Source organism: Macaca mulatta, chromosome 20, assembly GCF_049350105.2.
Source record: "Macaca mulatta isolate MMU2019108-1 chromosome 20, T2T-MMU8v2.0, whole genome shotgun sequence".
NCBI classification, from domain to species: Eukaryota; Metazoa; Chordata; class Mammalia; order Primates; family Cercopithecidae; genus Macaca; species Macaca mulatta.
The window spans coordinates 75,457,072-75,482,002 of NC_133425.1; the positions used below are offsets into that span (position 1 = coordinate 75,457,072).

Sequence of the window (24,931 nt, forward strand, 5' to 3'; positions counted from 1 at the left end):
GGGGTATATGTGAGTTAATGAGGAAGTGCTCCTCAGGAAAAATCTATTAAGGGAGCGAAGGAAGCAGAATTGGCAAAAAGGAGGAGTTGAGTGATAATACAATCTTGGATAACATTCAGGTTTGGCCTGATTTCACGCGGAGGGCTCTGGAGTATAAGTGGTTCCACCTGGAACTGTCCTGTCTCAAGGCAAGAAAAATCTGCCCTGTACTCTGTGTTAGCCAATCAGTGGCCATCCTCAGAGGTAGGCGTGGCGTGGTGATAATCGTGATACGATTTTTGCAGGCGTCTCCAGCTGAGGCAATGCTCTAGCGATGGTCACAGGTATAAGCTGTTAGGTAGAACAGTTTCAGCAGTTGGGAGGTGAGCATATCAAGCCGCAAGGTTATCTGAGAGGGGCAACAACTTCTGCTGTTAGTTTATCATAGAATAACTTTGAGGAAAGAGTTAAATTCAAATGAAAACAAATTTCTTGAGTGCCTACTATGTGCAAAACAATATGCTGTGGCAAAAGGGGGATGCAATGTGAAAGAACTATTGCTCTCAAGAAGAAACGACCCTGCATATCAGCAAAGGTATCTCTTCCTGAGGCCGGTCTTCATTAACAGGCGTGGTAAGTTGTGATTTTCTGTGAAGCTTGCTTCTCTCTACACTGTACTATTCCTATAAAGATAGGCAAATACATTTTAAAATACATACTTTAAAATTAGATGTAGGTAAGTTCTCTCCAAGATTATTTCTCCTGCTTGAAACTCACTGTGAATATGAAAGAGCTGACTTCGGAAGTTTAGACCGTTTCCACTCATGTAGAAAGGAAAACATTATATACAACAGCTAAAGAAAAGTTTAAATTAAGCACAAATATTCGAGACCTTGATTTGGTTGTACCTTTGGCATTAGAATTACAAAAACTACAATAAGGAATCCTGTGTTTCCAGTGGTCAACTTTTGCAGACATGGGTATTAAGTGGAAAACATAAATTATGTTTTCAGGCTTTATGAAATATAGTTTGACTTCTCAACTTTACTGAAAATGAAGCCACTGCTATTGCATTATTTTATTCATCAAGAGATGTATAATAAAGAAGTGTTCTAAAGAAAAAATGCCCACTTTAGTAAACATAGTAAAAATGTAATTCATAAATTAAAGAGAAGTATATTTAGAATTTATTCTCTTGAGAGATGAATTTTTGTTTGAAACAGAACGTTTAATTTCTTTAGGATGTGTTGATAACTACTGCACTCAGAAAAATACCTAGATCGGGGATTAGAGGATTATTCTGACTGCCTGACAGAGATGACCTACAATCAGATTTAATTATCTCCTTTTCACCAAGAAAATGAAGTGGGACTATCCTTGCTATTTCTATTGCTATTTCTTTTTTTAATATACTTTAAGTTCTGGGGCATGAGTGCAGAACGTGTAGTTTTGTTCCATACGTATACATGTGCCATTGTGGTTTGCTGTACCTATCAACCTGTATTTTTTTTGTCTCCATAGGTTTTTAGGGAAAAAGTGGTGGTGGGTTACATGAGTGAGTTCTTTAGTGGCAATTTGTGAGATTCTGGTGCACCCATCACCTGAGCAGTACACACTGCACCCAATTTGTAGTATTTTATCCCTCACCCACTTCCCATCCTTTCCCCCCAAGTCCCCAAAGTCCATTGTGTTGTCATTATATCAAGGCCCATCTTAAATCACCTCTTCCCTGAAGTTATCTTTGGCTCTTCCATCCAAATACAAAGCCATGCTTCCAACTCTTTCTAATTTTTTAAAATTGTAGAATAATTTCAAATTTATAGAAAACAAATATGAAGATAGTACTGGGAGTTCCTATGAACCTCACAACCAGTTTCCCCTATTTTTAACATCATATATTCATCCCATACGTCTGTTAGAATTAATGAATCAGCATTGGTGTGTTATTAAATGAAGTCCATAGTTTATTCAGATTTCCTCAGCTTTTACCTGAATCCCTTTTCCCTGCCAGGGTCCTTTTGGGATCTCACTTTACGTTTAGTTGTCATGCCTCCTTAGGCTTCTCTTGGGTGTGACATTTTCTTAGACATTCCTTGTTTCTGAATACCTTGGCAGTTTTGAGAAGGACTAATCAGGGATTTTGCTGAATTTCCCTTAAGTGGGATTTATCTGATGTTTTTCTCATGATTAGACTGGAGTTACGCATTTTGGGAAGGAAGACCATAGAGAAAAGTGCCATTTTTATTAGATGGTATCAGAAGTATATGCTGTAAACTGACCTTGATGTTAACTTTGACCACCTGAGTGAGGTGGTTTTTGTCCTGCTTCTCCTCTGTAAAGTTACTCTTTTTTCCCTCTTCCAATACTGTACTCTTTGGAAGTCACTACATGCAGCCTACACCACAGGTCCCCAGCTCTTTTTTGTTTGTTTTTTGTTTTGTTTTGAGACCGAGTCTCTTTCTGTTGCCCAAGCTGGAGTGCACTGGCACTGTATCGGCTCGCTGTAACCTTGGCCGCCCAGGTTCAAGTGATTCTCCTGCCTCAGCCTCCCGAGTAGCTGGGATTACAGATGCCCGCCGCCATGCCTAGCTACTTTTTGTGTTTTTAGTAGAGACAGCGTTTCACTATGTTGGGACAGCTCATCTTAAACTCCTGACCTGAGGTGATCCAGCTGCCTTGGCCTCCCAAAGTGCTAGGACCCAGCTCTTTTTTATACCTCTTTCAGGACACTCCTTAAGAGTCCTGATTTGTAAAATGGTCCACTAGTAGCAGCTATCACACAGGACTGGTGTAAACATTAAATAGGCATCTGCTGCATGTAGGTACTAGTTATATGGTATTACATTAGATATTATATGTGAAGTAACTAGCTCAGTACTTGACTCATAGTAGGTACATGACAAACCATAGTTATTTTTCCTACCTTTTTTTGGTTAATATTTCATGTATTTTTTACTTTTTGTTTCTGTTTTTTAATTTTATTTTTAAGTTCCAGAATACATGTGCAGGATGTGCAGATTTATTACACAGGTGAATGTGTGCCATGATGGTTTGCTGCAGCTATCAAGCCATCACCTAGGTATTAAGCCCTGCATCCATCAGCTGTTTATCCTGAGGCTCTCCCTGTCCCCGCCCCACTGACAGGCCCCAGTGTGTGTTGTTTCCCCAAAGGAAAAACTGTTTCCAGGCACTGCAATATCCTACCTTCTTTGTACATAATTAAGGCTTGGTAACCTACTCATATTTTTATCCTACTGGGAGACATTAACTGGGTTACACAATAGCATGAGATGGTTCTTAAATTGGGTAGAGCTCTTTGATATGGTGCATCATTTACTCCAAGTGTTAGAATAATATGGTGCTGAGCCAAAGGCTTTTTTGGCAGCCCAAATTCAAGCTTTAATTCAGGCTATTTCAGCACTTCTCAGTGGATAACTTGTACCTCCAAATGCATTTGCCCTGACAGCTCCCATACTGGAAAAATCACCCTGATCTAGCAGGCTAGACTGTAAGCTCAATGAAGGTAGGCCATAGTTGTTTCTCATGGTGTCTTCGGGTCCCAAGACAGTGCAGGTATTCAATGAACAACTGATGGAAAGATAAATGTGTAACTTGGCTCTAGATACTAAAACAGACCATCATTATCCTAAATGCTGCTTTTTCCTCCATGAAAAAGACCCTCATATCCAAACAGCACCTTTCCACATAGGCCCTTAAGTATCAGAACTGTCTTAATTCAATCAGTGAAAGATCTGCCATATATTCACAGTTGGCTCCTACCACTTGCCTCTCAGCCTTCAGTCTCACTCCCTCTTAATCAATCACAGCACTGCCAGAGATATTTCTCTAATACCAAACTTGGAGAGATTTCCCCTTGATACAAACAAGAGTTTCTCAACCTCAGCACTGTTCAGATTCAAGGCCAGATAATTCTTTGTTGTGGATGCTGTCCTATATGTTGTAGGATATTTTGCAACATCCCTGGCTTTAGCCCACTAAATGCCAGCAGCACTTCCTCTATCCCAGTTTTGACAGACAAAAATGTCTCTAGACATTGATAAGTGTCACTTAGAAGCAAAATCACCCCTAACTGAAACCCACTGATACAAACAAAAACAATACACTTTCCATGTACCCCTGTTGCCTACAAGCTCATATGTGCCCCATTCTCTAATCACTGTAATATTTGGAGACCATGGCCATGATGATGTTCTCCCCACTATAGTTTGGTCACTTGAAAAATGAGGATGAAAGAGTGGATCAAACAAATTTTGTAAAGAAACTCAGAATATCAGAATAGCTAACAGAAGATAATTTTTTTTAATGAGGCTCCATACCAGTATACCTCAACATAATAAAGGCCATGTACAACAAGCCCACAGTGAACATCATACTTAATGATGAAAAGCTGAAGGCTTTTTCTCTAAGTTCAGGAACAAGATGAGGATACTCACTCTTATCATTCCATTCAATATATTACTGGAAATTCTAGCCAGAGCAATTAGGAAAAAGACAAAGAAGGCATCCAAACTGGAAAGGAAGGAGTAAAATGGTCTCTGTTTGCAGATTACCTGATCTCAGGTACAGAAAACCTTGCAGTAAAAACTTTTAGACAAATAAAGACTTGAACAAAAATCTTTTAGAATGAATAACTGAATTCAGAAAGATTGCAAAATACAAAACCAACATAAAAAAATCAGAAGCATTTCTATCCTCTGACAATAAATTATCTGAAAAACAAGTCAATAAAAATTCATTTACAATAACATAAAAATGCCTAAGAATAAATTTCATCAATAAGATGAAATATACGTACACAGAAAACTATAAAACATTGATAAAAAGAAATTGAAGACACAAATACATGAAAAGATATCCTGTGTTCATGGATTGGAAGAATTCATATTGTTAAATTGTCCATACTATCCAAAGTAATCATCAGATTCAATGCAATCTTTATCAAAACTCCAAAGGCATATTTTCATATAATTAGAAAAAATTCTAAAATTTATATATAACCACAAAGACCCTGAATAGCCAAAGACATTTTGAGAAGAAAGAATAAAGCTAGATACATAATACTACCTAATTTCTAAATATATTACAAAGTTATAGTAGTCAAAAGAGTATGCTCCTGGCATAAAAAGAGAAATATAGACTAATGGAACAGAACAGAGAGCTCAGAAATAGGTCTCTGCATTTATGTACAATTGATCTCCAACAAAGGTATTAAGAACACGCAATGGGGAAAGCAAAACCCCTTCAATAAGTGATGTTGGGAAAACTGGATGTCTACCTACAAAAGAATGAAATCAAACCATTATCTCACACCATATACAAATCAGTCCAAAGTAAAGAGTTAAATGTAAAACTTGAAACTGTAAAGCTACTACTAGAAGCAAATCATAAGGAAAAAGCTGCTTGGCATTGGACTAGGCAATGATTTTTCTATATGACCCCAAAAGCAGAGATGATAAAAGCAAAAGAGACAAATGTGGCTGCATCAAACTAAAAACCCTGTGCACATCTCAGGAAACGACAGAGTGGAGAGACAACCTATAGAATGGGAAAAAATATTTTCAAACCATACGTCTGATAAGGGGTTAATATTCAAAATATGTAAATAATTTTCCTCAATAGCAAGAAGTAAAAACCCAAGTAAAAGATGGGCAAATGACCTAAATAAACATTTCTCTAAAGACATACAGATGGCCAACAGGTAGATGAAAAGGACCTCAACATTACTAATTATCAGAGAAAAGCAAATCAAATCCCAATGAGGTATCACCTCATACCTGGCTATCATCAAAAAGACAAAAGATAGCAAGTGTTGGAAAGGTTGTGGAGAAAAGAGAACCCTTGTACACTGTTGGTAGGAATGTAAATTAGTATATCCATTATGGAAAACAGTGTGGAGGTTCCTCAAGAATTTAAGAATAAAACTATCATATGATTCAGCAATCCCACTACTGGGTGTGTATCCAAAGAAAATGAAATCAGTATGTCAAAGAGATGTTTGTACTCTTAAGTTTATTATAGAACTCTTCATAATAGGCAAGATATGAAGTCAGCCCAAGTCTCATTTATCAATGGATAAAGGGATAAAGAAAATGTTTTGTATATATCTACAATGGAATTAAAAAGAAGAAAAACCTGCCATTTGCAACAATGTGGATGAATCCACAGGTTATTATGCTCAATGAAATAAGCCAGGCACAGAACAATAAATACTGCATGATCTCACTTATATGTGAAATCTTTGAAAACTGAACTCTTAAAAGCAGGGAATAGAATGGTGGTTGCCAGTAACTGAGGATGGGTAAAATGAGAAAGCAAAGTTTCAGCAAGGTGGGATTAATACATCCTGAAGATCTAATGCACAGTGTGGTAATGATGCCTGCAAAAGTTCTTAGGTCTGGTCTGGTAACACAGAATGCTTGCACAAGAAGTCAGGAAAAGCAAATGTATTATACACAGAAGAGATAAATAGGAGCCTAGGCTCAATGGTGAGCCAGTCCCTCAAGGTTCACGAAAGCAGCCCAGGACAGATGGACTCTAGTCTGCACAGGCCCACTGCAGCTGAGGGATGCTGAAAGCACTTCACGCCAGGTTTTACACCCTGTGTACCACTTGGCTTGCTGTGTTCAAGCATTGTAGAATCCCCTGTTCTCAGAGGAAGGTAGAAAGGCCGGATTGTTCTGGACACTTCCTGAGCATCTCAGGAGGTTGCATTTTCTCAATACATTCTACAATTATTCTGTGAACTGCAAGCAGGAGGAGGGAGAGTTGGGGCAGTCAAGGCCGTGCAGGGACGTGTCCTCCTACTACTGTCAATAATACTGTACTGTAGAGTTGAAATTTGCTAAGGGAATAGTTCTTAAATGTCATCACCACACCAAAAAAAGGTAACTGTGTGAGGTGATAGGTTAATTAGCTTCATCCTGATTGTGATAATCATTTTCTAATATATGGGTATATCAAAACATCACATTGTATTCCTTAACTATATATGTTTTTCGAGACAGGTTCTCACATTGTCAGCCAAGCTGGAGTGCAGTGGCACGGTCGTGACTCACTGAAGTCTCAGCTTCCCGGGTTCAAGTGATCCTCTGACCTCAGCCTCCTGAGTAGCTGAAAGTGCAGGCATGTGCCACCACCCAAGGCTAATTTTTAAATTTTTTTTGTAGAGACAGGGTTTTACCATCTTGCCCAGGCTGGTCTAGAACTCCTGGGCTCACAAGATCTGCCTACCTCGGCCTCTCAAAGTGCTGGGATTACAGGAGTGTGCCACTGTGCCCAGCCCAACTATATGCAATTTTTATTTGTCAATTGTACCTTGTGAAGTTGGGGAACAAATGAGGCTGCATACCAGCATGTCTCAAAGTAAGGCCTCTGCATCAGACTCAGGGTCCTACTCCAGGTCTAGGGAAATAAGGCCCTGGGTTTTCATATATTTTCAAGAACCTCAAATGTTTCTAACATAAATTCAAGGTTTAAAATGTATTGGCTTTTAAAAATATGAGATCTTGCTATTTCTGGAATGTCACAGGACGGCCAAGGGTTTTTAAGAAAAATGAAGCAAGACTGGGCATTCCCTAGAAGCTTCTGAGTGTGAAAATACAGTGAGAAGGGCTCCACCTGTGAGCCTCAGTTTCTTCATCTGTAAAATGAACTAAAGTGTCGCTTTCATATGGTGACTATAAGAACTGGGAAGGAGCTAGGCACCGTGGCTCATGCCGGTAATGCCAGCACTTTGGGAGGCCAATGCGGGTGGATCACCTGAGGTCAGGAGTTCAAGACTAGCCTGGCCAACATGGTGAAACTCCTGTCTCTATTAAAAATACAAAAATTAGCTAGGCATGGTGGTGGGTGCCTATAATCCCAGCTACTCGGGAGGCTGAGGCAGGAGAATTGCTTGAACCTGGGAGGTAGAGGCTACTGCGAGCTGAGATCATGCCACTGCACTCTACTGGTGACAGAGTGAGACTGTCTCAAAAAAAAAAAAAAAAAAAAAAGATGGGAAGGGTGTATCCCAGGCATGTCACCTGGAAAATAAGAACTCAGCTGATCTTAGTCAATGTCAGTTGTCTGATTAGGGAGCATCATTACCTAATGCTGCTAAGAGAGCCCAGGACCCTGCTAGAAAGCCAGAAAACAGAGCTTGGTTGCACATGGAGAGAACTGAGACAATGCTCTTTTTGCAAACTTGGAGGCAACCACCCTGAATTATAGCAGACTACATTTCTCCAAGTGGTTCAGCACTCCAGACCAAAAGCTTCATTGTCTTTTGCTATTTGAATCTCAGTGAGATAGGAGGTTTCTTTTTCAGCTGTCCAATATGTCTGTTCACCATCACATGCAGATTTAGCTTCTTTTCTAAGAGCAGCGGAGGCTCTGAGAGCAAGGGTTTCTGTGCCTTGTTCACTGCTGTATCTCCCATTTCTAGAATAATGCCTGGAAGAGAGTATGAGCTCAATCTGTGTTTGTGGAGGAAATATGTGAGTGAATGGATGGTGTATTCAGGGAGACTTTCCTCCCATATTCTTGTGTCTCCCTCTCAGCATAGAACAGGTTGGCCAGGACATACAACTGAACAAGTTACACCTAATGTCTGCTATGTTCGGGAAGAGAATGATGGTGAAGGGATTGCTCTCACTTGGTTTTCATGAACCTAGAATGCAGGTACCAAAAGGAAAAGAGATCACAAAAAGACATAAAGGAAAGTGTAAGTCTAAGCACGTTAAATGTTCAAACTCTTAAAAAGAATAAACAGCAAAGTTCAGGTGAGGACTCCAGCCAATTGTGCAGGACAGGATCATCAAACAGCTGCTTCTTGCTGGAACTTGCACTGTTACAGGGGGCCTCAGTCTCTTTGGTAGTTGTCTTCTTATTTTTCTAATCCTCCCCCTAGACTGCAAGGACTTTGAGAAAAGTTCTGAATTTTTTAAGGGAAAAAAAATTTAAAAAGCAGGAAAGAGACATGGCGAAAAAGAGACAGAGAAAGAGACACGGAGAGAAAGACAAAAAGAGACAAGCAGAGAAGGGGAGAGAGACAGCAAGAGAGCAAAAAAAGTCTTTAAAGAGAAAGAAAATGAAGGCAAGAAAGGAAAAAGACAAAGTTAAAAGCAGGCAAGAAAGAATGAAATAAAGATGGAGAGAGAAGGCAAGAAAGAGAAAAAGAGAAAAAAAAAAAAAAAGATTGCCAGGGACCTGAGTAAAGAGAGGAAGTAGCAGCAGGGGGATCACAAGCCCCAAACCACCTCTATTCTGTTTTCTTTCTTTCCTGCCTTTGCCCTCACCATCTCTGGCCTGCATTTTTCAGCCCTTCATTCCACTCGGCCTCTTGCAAAGCCCAAAGGGTGCAAGACCATAGTGTCAGGAAGAGGATTTTTTTTTTCCTTTCCAGCCTTGGCATGGAGCCTCCGGTGAACATGTCATGGATGGAGTCCAGACACCGTCTCACAAACAACTCGCAGGAGCAAGCTGGGGCCCGCCAAGAGGCTCACAGCTTCCTCGTCTGCGTGGCTTTGGTGTCAAAAGAATCATTCCTAGGACATCATGCAGCGTGTGCTGTTTTATGTCCCCAGCACACACCCACAGACTCTAAATCCAGGCACTGTCTTATTTATGGCTAGGCCTGGAGAAGGACTTCCCCCAGGGACAGTGTGAACGCCAACATTTGGCAGAGTAGGAAGGAAGACTGGAGAAGGCCATGGGGATTTCTTCTTCTGCCATAAAAATATTTACAGAGCTGGTAGATTGCAGTGGGTAAGGCTGGAGACTCCAGGAGGCCTTCATTTTTAAATCCTTATGCTGACATTGTCCAACCATGCACAGTATTGTGCAAGCTATTTGACTGTGCCTCAGTTTCCCCATCAGATAAATGAGGATACTTACAGTACTAAATTTGTTGGAGTTCTTTTGAGCATTAAATAAAACTGGTCATTCATTTAACATCTATTTCTTGAGTAGTTACTATTCCCTTGGGATATTCCTCTTGGAGCGTACTGGGGGAGATTCTAATAAAAGTAACAGTAAAACAAACACCTTACACAAGTTGCTGAGCATAATAGAGAAATATTTGCTGTGATTAATTGAGGAGCTCCTATGTAACAGGCACTGTCATGGAACTTTAATTGTATTCCCCATGACATCAAATCTTCATAATATACTACAATGCAGTTATTAAAAACCTCATTCTCTTACAAATGAGGATACTGAACTCGGAAGCTTGAAGTGAGCTTGCCTTAGGTCACATAATTAGCAAATAAGGAAGTTGGATTTGGGACACAGATCCACTGAACTAAAACCCAGACCTTCAAATAGTGTGTCTCTGAATCTGCACAATCGTAGGTTGTGGACAGTTCTGGCTTAGGTGAAGCAAGGGGCTGCCCAGTGTACAGAGTGTTGTTTTCCTTGCTCAAGTTTCTAGTAGGATCGTTGGCTGGAATTTTAGTTCCTCCTTTCTAACTATTTCCAATAGGTCCTTCCAGAGGTGATTTTTTTTTCACCTATCTGGAAATAAAATGGGCTAAGATTTAGCAGAGGGAAGGAAATGAGAAAAGGAAAATCTGGACCCTAACTACCTGAATGTTCATCGTAGGTGTTTAATGTTCCATTTGCAGACAAGTAAAAAACCCAACCCGGTGAATAGTGAAAGACAGGAAGATGATGCTTAGCAATGCAGTTCAGGTCCCAGCAAAGGGGGTTCACCTGAGCCAAGTGTGGATCAAGCCAACAGCAAAGCAACTGGTTGGAGTTGTTAGATGGGTGTGGTGGATGTGGAGGAGTGGAGCACTGCGAGATAGCAAGTGAACAAGCCACTTGACTTCATGGTTAAATGGTAAAATCCCAAGTCAGCTACTGTTAGATCTTGGGATAAACAACTCTAACTAGGTAAAGTTGTTATCACTAAATTAGCGTTTATTAAAAGCCTATAATTATTATTTTTACTCGTGGGATGTGTGTGTGTCTGTGTGTGTGGTGTGTGTGTCCTCTTTTAAACCCCATTTATAAGCATCCACTTAATTCATTTTTGATCAGACTGAACAGGGGCCAAGCCTTTTTAGCTAATATTGGCATTGGCTGGGTGTCAGATGTCCAGGATTTGGAGAAACTCAAAGGACTTGCTCCTGCTCTGCTTTCTTTTTTTTTTTTTTTTTTAAAAAAAACTCAACTATTTAGAGTCATCCCACAGTTAAAACTCTACTTTTAAGCTCAGCATTCCCCCAACAATTTCTCCTTTCTTTCAACTCTGATTACACTGTCCCATTTTAAGTTGCTTTGTATTTTTTCAAATTATTTCAGTTACACTAAATTTGCTTGTAGACTAGACTAGAAGTTCTTCTTAACAGAAAAGAAACTTCCTTCCTCCCTCGCTGGTGGACTTGAGATGGCTTTGAAAAATAAACACACAAAAAATAAAGGAATTAGTTTAAATGAAAAAATAAGAGAAATAAGATCAGGGTAATATTAGCATAGAAACTGTGAATTCTATCATCGTGTGCAAATTCTAGAAGTGGAGTGCAAATATGACTCAGAGGTAGCTAGCTTTCAAGGCAAGCATACATCTTCAGTTACAAAGTTTGCATTGCTCATAAGATATATTAAACTAGGAAAAGCACAGAATTTCCAGGTACTGAGGTCAGAGAGACATTTCTTCCATGAGTCTACATGAAAAGAAACTGTGACAGACTCAATGTCATCTTCAGTGATCTCAATTGCACCGGTAGGGAGTTCCCCATATGATCTTACATCAGCCTCCAACTCATGTCCCCAGCAGGATGCCAAGTCAAGGCTGTGTTGGTCAACTATTTCTGACGGTTTTGGCAGGGGCTGGGCCCCTTCGTCGTTGGTGTCCTTTAAGGCAGGTACCACGTGACCGGACATACAAGGTTAACAAAGGAGTTTTGAGTTTGACTTTATAAGGACAATCCTCCCTGACAACTGACATCCTTATTATAAGATGTCCAGTGACTTGAAGGATTCTTTCCTCTTTAGTTTCTAAGCCTTGCAAGCTCATTATGTGTCAAACAATATACTCATCAGTTTTGTCTAAAACCTATTTCCATCCATGATCTATCCTCCACATTGTGGTCCAAGCTAGAATCCATGGTGTCCTCCTGACTAACCCCTTACCCCCTCCTCTCGTCTCTCATCCAAGACTTCTTCAGTCTCTCTTGCATCCACCTGCCCCTGGTGCCACTGTAAATTCCATAGCTGAAGTCCCCATCACTCTGTCACTTGGACAAGAGACTCCTGACTCCCTCCTTCCTATTATATGGTGCCTCCTAACCCGGCCTCACAATTGAGCCAGATAGTCTTTCTAAGCCCGCATCTGATCACACCAGTCTGCTTATAAATCTTGGGTGATTTTCCCATTGCCTAAAACATAAAGTCGAAACTTAAGGCTTCTTTGGGGATCAGGAGGTAACCCTGACCCTTCAAATAAATTTACTTTGTTTTGCCTAAAAGGCTCAAGTTGGTTTCTGGCATTCATCAATTTAACACAACAATAACAAAAATAACCTTAATTCATACTTTGCTTTATAGTTTACTCATTTTTATGTGAACATAACACTTTCATTTTTAATGAGCACTTATGTAATATTGACAGTCTCTGAGAAGTCACGGGGGGCTAGGGAAAATGGGAGCAGCTAAGAGAACTAGAAGGGGCGGGGGTCTTGGGGAGAGTATTGGGAAAGAATGACAAAAAGGAATTGAAGAAAAGAGGATGGTGCAATAGGATGGAGTCATAATGTTGGAAACTGTACACAGAGAGAGGAATGGGGAGGCCTAGGAGGAGCTGGGAAGACTAGGAGGAGAAGTCTTCATGCAAGGGCATTTAGGGAGGCACTGGGGGAACTTGGAAGGAGCAGGAAGTCCTGAGAAAATAGGGTAAGCGATAGAGTTGTAATATGTGACCCTGATGGCCTGTGTGCATCCCTAACATCCCAGGGGCACAGCACAGCCTGACAAAGAAGCCTGTCAGGTGGGGCAACCGGGGGGGGGGGGACTTAATGTAAAGCAATGATGGCCTCAGAGTAGGGAGACTCACCCTTGACTGGCAGAAAGAACAATGGGGTGGCTGCTACTGTAGCTCCAGTGAGACACAAAGGATCCCTGATCAAAGATCAAGTCTCACCCACCCTAGGGGTCTCAGATTCAAGGGCTTCTTAGTGTCAGCCTTTCTGTCCCCTTCAGTCTGGATCAGACACCTGCTGGTGCCCACAGCATCACTCACTCCTTATAAAACCACTCATGACTCATACTGCTCATTGAATGCTTGCTTTCTCCTTTTTTTCATTTTTTATTTTTTGAGTCTCACGGTGTCACCCAGGCTGGAGTGCAGTGGCACAATCTTGATTCACTGCAACCTCCGCCTCCTGGGTTCAGGCAATTCTCCTGCTTCAGTCTCCCGAGTAGCTGGGGTTACAGGCGTGCACCACTATGCCTGGCAAATTTTTTGTATTTTTAGTGGAGACAGCGTTTCACCATGCTGGCCAGGCTGGTCTCAAACTCCTGACCTCAAGTGATCTGCCTGCCTCGGCCTCCCAAAGTGGTGGGATTCCAGGCATGAGCCACCGTGCCCAGCCTCTTCCTTCTTTATCGCTACACTGGGAGGCCCACGAGGGGTGTGGACAGGACTGCCTTGTTCATGTGCTGTCTGCAGAGCTCCCATGGCCCCCCAAACCCAGGACAGCAGCTACTCAATAGCACATTGAATCTGTGCATGAAGAAACAAATCGAAGAGGGAGCCAATAGAAACTATTTTGAAAGAAAATCAACATGTCTATGTTAACAACTGACTTTCATTCAGCAAATGTTTATGCAGTGAGGATTAGGCATCCCACAGAGGGCTGGGCATGGGGACTGCCTCTGGTTTGTCCTTCCCCTCCCCACCCCACATAACCATGTCCAGCTTTGCTGCCTTTCCATCCACTGCTCAACCTCCATTGGGCACCTCCTTTTATCCATATTTTTCCATGAACTAGAATAGTACATGGGCAAATTTTCAACCTCATGGCCCCATCGTGCTTCACTGAACGGTATTTACCATCTTGGAGAAAATCCTTCTTTTTTCTTATATATTTAATATGAAAATATGAGATTTAATCCTTTATGTAGCAGATCTCCAGCCAACAGTTGTTGGAAATGATTATCAGCTGACAACTTAACTTCCCTCCAAGACTGTTGAGGGATCCAGGAAAGACTCAGCACTGAGCATAACTTGGGAGAAGGAGCTCAGCCTGCATTTCCGTCCTCACTTTCAAGCTGCCAGCATTTTTAATGGGAAACCAGGCCCATGTCAGAGTAGGAGGAGGAGAAGGGGACATTTTCAAACCAAGAAGATACATCTATAAGCCAGCAGACTGACCACATTATCTAAACGGCTATTTTATAGCAATATTATGCACTCAATTAAAAAAACGTTGAATGTAAAAAATGTACAAAGATAAGGCCCTCATGAGGGAGTGTAACCCTGGGAGACCTTTCTTTCCCCCTCCTAGGAGATACTTTTCTTGATTTTGAAACTGAAAATGCTACAGTCAGCACCAGCTTAATTCCACATTGCAATTAGGGTTATGCATTAAACCAGGCCTCTGAAGACGACTACCCTAAAGGAACTCAGACTAAATGAAAACCAGACATGTGGCCAGGGCAGTTGGCACCAGCCAGCAACCCAATATATAGTAACTGTATAGATTTAAAATGAAAATTAAAAGCAGTCATTACAGTTAAATTAATGTCACATTCACCAGCTGTTTATTGAAAAGGAAAAGAAAGGAAGTGATGTGGGAATTCTAGAGACTGTTTACATTACTGTGTCTGTAGCTCAAAGAAGATGGTTGAGCTATTCGCTTATTGAAGGGAAGGGCTGTCAACACACCTTTGATTTCTGGCTCAAGTTTCTGCTTTTCAGTGTCTACATTGGGACTCCTTAGTCTAGAGGCTGAATCCAAATCACCCAAGTTGCTTTTAACATCTACATGATGATACCCAGCCCCACTCTGTGAATTGCAGTGAACTAAAATGAAGGTGGGACATGGGAATCTAGATTTTTACAATTCTCTACCAGTGTTTCTAAAAGCTGCTGCCCTGGGTTGAAAACAGCTGAGTTCCCAATTTTGGTCTCCTGGTAACTGGCTCTACCTGTGAGCTTGGGGGTTTCTTCTACCAAAATCTCCTTCCCCTCTTTTTTTTTCCAATGGGCCATTCCCTTCTCTCTCAACTCTCCCTGAAAGTTGGCTACCCCATCTAAATCTCCTCTGTCAACCTCCATCAGTGACTCTATCCCATTTCCATTGTATTTACCTCACAGCACTTACTATCTAAAATGATCCTGTTGCTCTTCTCAGAGATCCCTACAGCAGCAATTTAACCCAGTAGAATAAACACACTGAGAAGAAGGCCAGGACCTTCCATGCGGCATCTCGTGCCTTGCACATCGCTGGCCCTCAATAGTTGAATTTAAGAATGAACGACCATGTTGTGTCATTTTGGATAGTCTCAGGTAGTTTCCAAGCAGAGGGAAATAAGTTGTATGATCCCATTGGTCTCAAACGTTAAGCTTTCTAGCACAGATGCAGATTAGAATACCTGGGGAGAGGTGAAAACTTACCAACCTCGGAGCCCCACTTCCAGACACTGATTTAATTGGTCTAGGGCAGGTCTCAGGCATCAGTATTGGTTAAAAGCCCCCAGGGAGGTTTTCTTGTATAGCCAAATTTGAGAATCAGTACTCTTCTGTTTGTATAAAAGTCTATGGTTGAGACAGTTTGGGAGAAAAGCAGAGAATAAGTGTAATAGACCTCACTACTCAAACCTCAGACCAACAGGCTAGGCATTATGCTGGGAGAAATGGTACCACCCTGGCCCTCCGCAGGCCTCTCCCTGAACATCTGCATTGTGACAAAGTCCCAGGTGACTGACAAGTGTGTTAGGTTTCCAGGAGAACTACCCTCAGAGGTAAGCAAGCTAATATACCCAAAGACCAGTCATCCCTGGAGGCCCAGATAGAAAATATTTTGAGTTAGGTGTGTCACGGTTAGTAAAATTGTGGAATGCATGTAGAAGCATCTATTCCTTCTATTTGGTTAAACATAGTTTCATCCCTGGAGTTATCAGCCTCCCAGTTGCCTGTGTGTCCCCTTTATTGGCAAGGGGCCTCATGCTCTCTGCGTTCTCTCAGGAATGTCTTTCACGCTAACATGTACAAGATTGCCAAAAGCATAGGGAGTTTCCACTTTGGACAACGAGGGTTTGAGTCTTGGCCTTGTTACTTACTGGCTACAAAAACTTGAGCAAGTCCCTGACGTCCCCCCAGTCTTCGGGTTTGTCATACATAAGAAAGAAACAATAGTCCTTGCACGGCCCATCCTGCAGGGCTGCTTTGAGGATCAAATAAGATACTTTACATAAACGAAGGGGCATGTAATTATCATCACTGAGCTCGCATGACTCACAGCATTCTGACTTCATAAAAGCCTTGTTTGGAGAGGATGGAAAGGTGCAGGTGTATATGCAATTTCAAGATTGCACCAGGAAATAACCTGTTGAGAAGGCAGTGCTAGGAGAAAGCTGTGCTTTCCAAATGAATCCTATGCCTTCTAAAAGGACATCCATGTGATCCACATACATTTTCTTTCTTTGCCTTAGCTACCAGGGAGCTAGCAGTTAAATTAGGTAACTCACAGTAATCATTAGATCTTCTCTATTTTCTTTACAAATGTATCTGCAATACTTTTTTCCAGAGTAAGATAAGAGTAAATCAGTGATGATGATAATACCAAGAAACATGAGTTGCAACTCTAAACATATACTCACGTAATGTTTTGGCCAGCGTTCATTTGTTTAGACCAGCACTATGTAATAAAAATAAAATGTGAGCCCTTTACATCATTTTAAATGTTTTAGTGGCCACAAATAAAAAATTAAAGTAGAAATTGGTAACGTTTATTATTGCCAAAATATTACTGCTTCAAAATGTAACCAATAGAAAAAATTAGTGAGATATTTTATATTCTTTTCCAATGCTAAACCCTCAAAACTCAGTAGGTGTTTCATATTTACAGCCCTTTTCAACTGGGACTGTCCACATTTCAAGTTCTCTCTAGCCACATGTGGCCAGTGATGGCCCTATTGGACAGCACAGATTAGACAATGATGTTCAGAGGGAGAGTTGTAATTACACCTTCCGCTTATTGCAGGTATATTTTGTGCTTTATAAGCATTGTTAATTGCTTTAAGAACACTTTGAGCTAGGAGCTACCATCTTTCATTTGCAGATGAGAAAACAGCTATTCAGATAAGGAGATAATTTACCTAAAATTGAAGAGCAGAGCTGGAATCCAAACCTACATCCAGAAAACAGGGCCCGTAATCACCATTCTGTACTGTTTTGTCATGTGCTGATTTGAGAGTATTTTTAAGATTAGGGAACCTGAATGTGTAGCTCCACTGGGGACTGGCTCCCTGTCTGAACTCACAAGCAATTCCAGCCACACAATCCAGGGACTCTCTGGAAAGATGAGAGTGAAGCCTCCACCCACCACGGTGTTGGCATCTCCCCACCAAACCACCGCCTTCAACCTGTGCAGCTCAGATGAGAAGTTTGGAAGAAGCAATTATGATTTTATTGCACCCACTGTGCTGACGATTAATGCTGAGTGCGGGTGGAAAATGCACCCTCTCATTTGCTAACACGCACTATAATTATGCATGCCTCTCCAGGTACTATAATTTAGGACTTTAAAAAGCCCCATTTCGAACAAGTAGTGCTGCACTTGTAAAACATTACAGATGTGTTATCATATAAATGAGATAGCTGTGACATGATGGTGTGATAATAAATTCCCAACTTAGATTTGGAGACAAGATATGTCAAAAGCAAATCCACACTGCCACTTAATCTTCTACATAAACTGTTTATTTTTTCTGAATCCTACAATAATACATGTCAGACGGCTTTGATAGTTTCCAGATTAATGTGTTTTCCCCCTTCAGGTCATCACAAGACTACTCATTTCATTAAATTAACTCTGCGAGTTGCAAGGTGGAAACATGCTGAAAAACATAACTGTTCGCACCAAATTGGTAGCCAGCAAGATGGAATTAATAAATAAAACTGATTTCCCCCCATTTCCAGGGACGGTTGGAAATGCCGTTCGGAATTGCATCTTGATTTTCCGAGCTCCCATCGGGAATGGTGAACCCCACAATTATGTATGTGCCAGTTGTAAGATGCTCTCACCCAAAGCCATTTGTTTGATGTCTGATGGATTCCATGCCCTTCCCATGATGCCTCTGAGATGGAGTTGGGCCTCATCAGCCCACACCCTAATTAAAAAACATGGCACCTGCAAAAGCAGAGACCTCTCCATTAAAGTTTCCGTTTGCTCTTCTCCCCACAGTGAAATCCACATCCAACGGAACCTGCACTTTCATACCTGTGTGGGTTTTAGGAGCTTGAGGTTAGACATCTGACCAACTCACCACCCCACCCAAAACCCAGTTTTCAAATTTGAAAACCCTCAAAACTACCCTAACCTGCCCAATAATTTAATAAGCAGCCACACCAAGGATGTGTCAATCCAGGAAATCTATTTGACAGCATGGGAAAGGGTTCCCATAAGCCCCTGGTTTCCCAACTTGATAGAGCAGAGATCAACACAAGTTTTCTGCAAAACGTCAGATATGAAACATTTTAGACTTTGCAGGTCAACCCAGTCTTCATCTTAACTGGCCGGCCCTGCTGTTGGAACGGAAAAGCTGCCACAGACATATAAACAAGGGAGCATGGCTGTGTGTGCATGAGTAAAATGTATTTACAGACACTGAAATTTGAATTTTATATAATTTTTTATTACATGTATAGCTAAATACTTCTCATGTGTCACTAGATATTGTTATTTTAATTGTTCTATTTTTTAAATGTAGAAAGCATTCTTGTGAGCTGTACAAAAAACAGGTGGTAGGTCACCTTTGGGCAACCAACTGTGGTTGACTGGCTCCTGGGATAGAGGCATTGGGTTGAGTGGCCTCACCACATGCCTATTCCAGAACCAATACCAAAAGATGCTCTTCAACCCAGAACTGCTGCTTGAGGTGCATAGAAGGCATAAGGTGTCACTTCTTCCCAAGACACTGACCTTCTGAGAGGCCAATGGGAAATGCATGCAAGAGACAGAGGCTCCCAGATTCAATCCTGAAGGAGCCACAGAGGAAATCCCAAGACCCCTGAGTGAATTTTCACTGTATAGGCAGAGCAGAAAGTGTGTGGAGTCAGAGAAGAAGGTTCTTAGAAATAACAAGTAATGCATTTACCAACACAGGGTTGAAGTATATTGCGACGAGAAACAATTCACTGGTATTTTCTCCCATTGTATTAGTCCATTTTTACACCACTCTAAGGAACTGTCTGAGACTGGGTAATTTATTTAAAAAAAAAAAAAACAGTTTGATTGACTCATAATTCTGCATGGCCAGGGAGGTCTCAGGAAACACAATCATGGCAGAAGGGGAAGCAGGCACATCTTACATGGCAACAGGTGACAGAGCATGTGTGAGAACAAGAAAAACTATATAAAACCATCAGATCTCTTGAGAATTCCCCACTATCACGAGAACAGCATGGGAGAAACTGCCCCCCATGATCCAGTCACCTCCTACCAGGTCTCTCCCTCAATATGGAGGGATTACAATTCAAGATGTGATTTGGGTGGGAACACAAAGCCTAACCATATCACCCACTGTGTTACAACAGAGCTTCAGAATCTTTCTCAACCCAGTGACCTACAGAGACACTAGGAACAGCGTGATGCAAGCACACAAAGTGTTTGCTGTTATTTTTCTCTTTCTAGATAGAGGAATACAGGATACTCGGTAGAAGGCGAGTTGGGATGCAGTTGTTTGTTCTTCAAAGGAGAACTGAGGTTAAAGGTGATAAAAGTGGTGGATGAGAAGCAGGAATTTGAGAAGGAATATTTTTTCCCTATTTTTATTCTCCAGGTCTTTCTCCCAGTGGAGAAATCACTTGGGCCACTTGTGCATCTAGAGTGTCAGACCCAAGCTAGGAAAAAGAATCATCCTTAAAAGTATTTCATCAGCACTCGAGACCTATACAGAGCTGGCGAAATTGGTCCTGGTCCTCTCCTGACTCCACAGAGACTGAAAACGTAAGTCCTAGTTTTACTTCCCAGTGGCCGCATGGAAGATGCAAATCTGACCATTGATTATAAACATATTCACCTCTCAGAGTGGGGATTTAAAAATGTCTGCTAGGGGAGCAGAAATCTGGACTTTTGTTTAAATGAACTGTGTATTGGTCGTTGTAGACCCAGTCTGCTTCAACAAATAGATATCTCAATGGCCTAACCAGGCAACCATGTTTTTTCAGTCTGGATTTTATGCAAGAGATCCTGTTTAGCTGGCTCTCCTGAGTGGCTCTCCTCCAGGTGGTGACTCAGGGATTCAGACTCTTCTCATGTGGAATCTTGGATAAGATTCTTGGACCTTCGTGATTCTAAATTTAAGTGTGCAAAGTAGTCACCTGGAGGTGACCCACCACCAGAAATTCCAATTCAGTAGATGTGGGGTAGAGCTACAAATTTGCGTTTTAACAAGTTCCCAAATGATGCTGAGACTGCTGGCTCATGAACCACACTTTGAGTAGCACCTTTCTATTTGCACCTATCTATCTTTCTAGTCTGCATCCATCTGGGAGACTAAAGAAGAAGAGTTCTGAGTAGTTGCATAATACGTGTCCAGTATACCCATCATTTTCAAACTCTATACTTGAAAAGTCTATCAAGCCTTGTCACTTCCACCTTAGAAATAAGTCCTGGGTCTCTATCCCCTCTGCTACTACTTTGTATTCAGTCTTTCTTCTGCAAGGCGGCCAGAGGCATGTTTCTGAAGTGCAAACTTCATCTTAAACCTCTAAGACCTGAGAATACCAGATGTGTCTTCTTTGGCAATAGGATGGGAGGTAGATCCCTTAGTGTGGTCCAGAACCCTACAATGCTGGTTTCACCACTCTCTCATTCACATCCTTCTCCCTTTCTACCCAATATTTCACTCACAACACATTCCCCAAACCTGTAGACCTCTGAAAGCACTTGCTACTTTTGCTCTCATTGCTTTCTCTTACCTGGCAAGCTATCTGCCTCGTAGAGTCTTAGTCTTCGTCTAAATCTAAACCCAAACAAATATAAACGGCTGGTGTACATTATACACTCAGGAGAAGACCAATTAAAATATGAGACCCATGCATTCTATTAAAAAAATCATTAAATTTTTTTCACCTATGAGATGGGGAAAATGTAATATGTGTTGGCAAGGGTATGGAAACACTGGCATTACTATACTCAACTGGTGAAAAGATATGTGTATAAACAGCTACTTGGGGTGGAGGTAAGGAGGAAAGTTGTTGTATACTTAATGACTCAACAAATGCAGATTCTTATATCTCATGCATTGAACACTTATTTACCAGGAGACAGGAGCAAGATGTTTAGTGCTTTTTATAGTATGAACAATCAAAATTATATAAATGTCATCAGTAGGAGAACAGCTATACAAATTATGGACCCACTGTCAATGAACTACTCTGCAGGAGATGACAAGACAGGCAATTTATTATGTAGTCACCTGGAGAGCCTCTGGGCATGTTGGCGAGAAACAGAATGCAAGTTCAATGCTGATAGATACAATAATGATACAATTTATGTAAACATTCACACACACGCACACGCACACACACACACACGCAACATACCATTAGGATTTTTTAAAACAATAGACTCAAAGATTCACATCAAACTAATAACCGTGTTACCTATGGGGTTAGGGATTGAGCTAGAATGGTCCTAGGGGGGGTCTTTAGGTTTATCCGTATACGTTTAATTTTTTTACCAGTGACATTTAATTGGTGTAATTGGTGTAATTAAAATTTAATATATATTTTTAAAAAGCTCAACTGTCTCTGAAGCTGTCTCTAAGTCCCACTGGCAGAATCCATGCCTCTGTCATCTGTATGCTTTTGATTTATCTGGATGTTCCACCTTGCAATTCCCTGTTTTCTTACCTGTCTCTTTTACTTGACCTTGAGCTCACTGGGGGCTGTGGCATTTTCTGCCTACTTTTGTCACTTTGTAACCTGGTGCTTAGTACACAGAAGGTGTTTAGCATGTGTGAATCACACAGAGGGTCTCACCAGGAACCCCTGGCTGGATCTAAGGTTACACCATGAGCCCCCCAGATGATAGCCGTCTCTGTAGAGGTATTTTATACAGTCTGAGCAGAGGGCTGTCACAAAGTAGGTCACTCCGTTAACCCACAGCAGCAAGGCTGATATTCAGCCTGTTAAGACCAACACAGTTGTTCCCCTTGCTAAAATATTTAAATACTTCTGTGCAGGTGAAAGGGGTCTCTGTGTCCCACCCCTCTGCTGATATGGCTTCTGCCAGGTAGGCAATCCAGCAACTAAAGAGTTAAGACCTGGCCCAGCAGGGGGCATCCAAAACCTTACTTCAGAGCCGTGCTCTTGGTGGTGACCCTTCTCACTGTCTGCCATGTGTTGTGAGGGTCACCCTGAGCAGTACTAATGGGCAACAACATTATTAACTTCTTTGTACCCGGGTGTTACCTCACTGAATCCTCATCATCCTATGGAAGACTGAGGACCACAGTCATCACTCGTGAACCAGGGTGCTCCAGGGCAGAGCTGGGACTCAATCCAAGTTCTGTCTAAACCTAGAGCCCCTATCGTGCCATGAGCTCTGCTGCCATTGGTAAAAGCCTTTGGCCCCGGGACCACCTTGATTGGAACCACAGATTTGCCATGTCAGCACATGACACTCCAGCCCTGCAAGGAAACACTCCTCCGCCCAGTCACCTTTGGTCTCTGCCTCACTCAGCCACATGCTGTCTTCCCACGTGAGCCCAGCCTGCCCCCTTCCCTCCATAAGAGTCTGTTCTTTCTTGCAGACCCATTCCTTCCCATCCCAAGGGTTCGCTGTATCCCCATGCGCACAAGGAGACCGCTGGTTGCACAGTTCTGTGTAACAAGTTAAGCAAAAATCCCTTAGGATGTTGCAGAGCCTCTGGAGTACTTAATGAGACGATGCATCTGCCCACTCCAGGGACTTGAAAGTTCAGGTGTTTCTCCTTTCCTGCCGTTTCGTGTACACAACGTGGGAATGAAGGAAAACAGATAAATGTGATTTATCCACAAGACACTTTAATCAAATTCTACAAGAAGGAAAAGGAAAAGGTTTATTAATGTAGCCAGCATCCGAGAAATGACAAGTGACATTTGTAATCGAAACTAAATGCTTCAGGATTCTGAGTGTGCTGGGGAAGGCAGCTTTGGGGGTGACAGGCATTTGTTAGGACAGTGCAGCGTGCCAGTCTGGGAGAACAGATTTCCGCTTTTGTATCAGCCCATGGCCTAGACAGGAGGTGCCTCACGTTCCCCTTAATCACGCATCAGGCTGAGTGACATTTGAAATGGTAATAATTTCCCTACGAATTGCAGCTGCCCCTCTTCACGCATTCCCCATCAGATCGCCTTTACCCACAGCAAGCAGCAGCTGAATTTAATGCAAAAACCATCAGCAACAGGGCTGCAATTAATCCAGGAGGGAAATGAATATTTCTCTGTTGAAGAATACATTTGACGGAAAAAAAAATCACCTAGGAGATGCTTTTTTTTTTTTTCCCCCAAAAGGAAGGTATTAGTTTGGAATCCCTATAGAAACACGTTTGTATGTTTCTCTGCCAGATAAGCAAGAGTCTTTTCCTCCCAACCAACCTGCACCCCAGCCCCCAAATCCTGATTATTCTCCATTGTAGTGGCTTAAAAACAAATCTACATCTGAATCCCAACTCAGACCATTTGAATTTGATGGAGAGGAGTGGGATGCAGTGGACATTGACACTTTTTTTTTTCTCAAGTATTCCATTCAGTAAGAATGAAAATAATAATCTCGGTAGATCTGTGCGGCATCTTAGCAACATCTCCACAAATTTCCTAGCAATGTCGGAGATTTTAAACTTTCTATTTGAACCCCACACATGTGACATTTGCTGAAAAGAAAATCCTCCTCTTTTAACTAGTGTTTAATATCTTAACTTCCTGTCTTGGAACTCTGTTTCATGGATTTGCAATGTTGTCTACTTGCTTATTTTTATTATTTCCCCATCTCCAGCTGCAAACTCCTCCTTGAGAGATTGAACTTGATGTTGTTTGCTGTCACTCAGAGTCTAAGAAGGAGAATGACAGGAATAGCCAAGTAAAACAAGGGGACTCTAAAGAATCACTGGGCCAAGAAAGGGAAAAGGAAATATAGGGGAATGTAACTCACTCAGAGGCAGAAGGGATGAGGAATTAGTAGATGGAGCAGAAAACAATGCAAAAGCATCTCTGCCAATCGAATGATGTGTACAAAATGAGAGTGCCTGCCACTCAAAGAATGGTCTGGGGACCTGCAGCAGCAGGGTCTGGAAGCTTGCTAGAAATGCAGAGTCTTGGGCCCCATTCCAGGCCTACTGAATGAATCTGCATTTGCAATCTGCAGGCTACATTTTCACAGGATCCCCAGTGATACTTACACATGGTGAAGCTTGTAAAACAGCTGGCTGGGGCCTCTAGCACACCAGTGAGTAGTCCATAAGAGGTAGGCAGGACATGCACCGCAAAGGGGACTAAGGCCTTTTTCTTCCCTTCTCTTACTTTCCTTGACAGCTGGCTACAAATACATAGATGGACTTTGCAAGTCACTCGGCTGCTTCCGGGTCATTATAATGATTTCCGAAGATCCACCATAGCTTTGTCTATTGAGTTTCTTTTTCTCCACCAAATGTTAGTTGAATTGATGAAGAGGCACAGCTGTCATGGTAGACAGTATGGCTTCTGTCTCTGGGGGAGGGTGCTTACAAGTCAAAAAAT

At 41.7% G+C, this 24,931-nt stretch overlaps 1 long non-coding RNA gene across 2 annotated transcripts in view; it reads left to right on the forward strand.

Moving 5' to 3' along the window:
• Positions 1-331: 331 nt before the first annotated feature.
• LOC144338249 (uncharacterized) overlaps positions 332-24,931 on the forward strand; it is a 109,097-nt gene continuing 84,497 nt past the window's right edge. The window contains exons 1-2 of one of the 2 annotated variants that reach the window (XR_013412223.1): positions 332-612; positions 19,990-20,156. This is a non-coding gene — a long non-coding RNA (uncharacterized LOC144338249). The remainder of the gene's footprint in view (positions 613-19,989; positions 20,157-24,931) is intronic. The other variant, XR_013412224.1, reaches the window with a different exon arrangement.